Source organism: Protobothrops mucrosquamatus, unplaced genomic scaffold (assembly GCF_001527695.2).
Source record: "Protobothrops mucrosquamatus isolate PMUCROS unplaced genomic scaffold, P.Mucros_1.0 scaffold8343, whole genome shotgun sequence".
Lineage (NCBI taxonomy): Eukaryota > Metazoa > Chordata > Lepidosauria > Squamata > Viperidae > Protobothrops > Protobothrops mucrosquamatus.
The window spans coordinates 15,443-17,239 of record NW_015394139.1 but is presented as its reverse complement, the minus strand read 5'-3'; positions in this window follow the sequence as shown (position 1 = coordinate 17,239).

The following is a 1,797-nucleotide window of genomic DNA, read 5'->3' as shown; positions in this document are numbered from 1 at the left end:
CAACAATCTGGTTCCTCATTTTACCAACCTTGGAAGAATGGAAGGCTGAGCTGACTTCGAACCCGTGAGAATCAAACTCTTGGCAGTGAGCAAAGTTAGCCTGCCAGGGTCTAGGATGGCTCCATTCTAACTTGATGCGGTCAGCTGGGATCATAGCCTCAGTCAGTACGGGGTCCACAATGAATTGAATAGTCTCTGTGTGGGTCCCCATTCTTCATTTCACAGGTTCAGTTAAACAGGTCGCTGCCACCTCTCCTGTTATCGAGCCATCTAACTGGGAAACGGGTCTCTTAGTATCATATCTAGTTTCTCTACTACTTGGGAGTTAACCAGGCTCCTGGTGCATGCTGAGTCAATAGGGCCATTAGGATTCCCTTAATACCCGAGGTCATGGAAATTTCCATTCTAGAGGTCATGGGAATGATGGTTCTACTTACCATCAGGTCATCTTCTTCTCTGTCACTCTTGTACAGGATTGGTCCCACCTTGACGGGTCGGGGTTCCCTCATTGGATGGAGGGCTGAACTGCATGACTTGTTGCCCCATGTGAGTTCTCTCCCTTGGCTTTGGTGGAATCCTCTTTTTCTTCAGCTGACTCTGGGAGGGCAATGGTCATTAGTCGTGGTGCTGGACACTCGGCCGCTTTAGTGAGGCCGCTTTAGTGTCCCTCTTTCCTGCAGCAAAAGCAAACTTCCATGCTCTGGCAGGGTCTCTCCCCCTTTAGTTAGGGGTGCACTTCCTTTCCTCTTCTGGCAACCATTCACTTCTCAACTGGGTGGTGGGGCCAACCCTCTTATGCTCCTGCAACTCCATTAGGTCAATCTTTATTTCAGTGGCTATGTAGTACCATGACCGCAGGTTACATGGCACCCGTTGGAGGAGCTAGTTCTGATATAGCTCTTTGTTCAGTCCTTCGCAGAAGTGATTGACCAGCAAGTGTTTGGGCCAGTCTCCCAAGTGGCTGGCTAGGCAGTGGAAGTCTTGAAAGTATGTCACTGGTCACTTCCCTTAAGGGCACAGGTGCGGGTTTCCGCAGGTCGAGCCACCATGGGGTCCTTGAACCGCTCTTGCAGGGCTTCCACGAATGTGTCGACCAGCTCTGGGATGTCTTCGTCATGCAGGAATACCAGCCACTCCAAAGCACTCTCATAGACCCAAGCTGTGTCGTCTGGGTAAATCACTCCATAATGTTCCATGTAGTGCCAGGCTTGGGTCAGGCAGCTGGGGCATCCATCAAAGCGAGCCATGAAGGGGGATAGTGGTGCTTCTCTCGCACCAGGACAAACCTTGGGGATGGAATCCTGGCTGCTGCCATTGGTGCTCGTGCTGGGGCCCTGACTGCAGCCACAGGTGCTGGGACCCCAATCATGGGCTCCAGCGCCGCCAGTTGAAGAGGAGACCGAGGAGTGGTGAGGCTTGCTGCCAGGGCTGCTTGTGGCTCCTATGCTGATATTGTCGGCTGAAGAAGAGTAATAGTAGCTAGGATCACCTGGGGTTTCATGGCTCCTGACCTGGTAGCTGTGGCCCCGACTGGTGTCACTACTGCACGAATCTCCATCCCTCCAAACTTCTCTCTCAACTGCTCCATGGATGGGCTGCGGGCAGCAATCAGGAGCTTCCACTTACCTGTGTCATCCCATTCAGCTAGCCACTTGCCTCCTCAGACGTTGACCCCATGGGGGGAGGAAGGGGGTCTTTAGCCTCTGCTACTTTTCCCACGTTCACCGCCCAGCGATTCTTCGGCCCCTGATACGGAGCATGTTTTACATAACTATTATGTCATTAATATAATACATA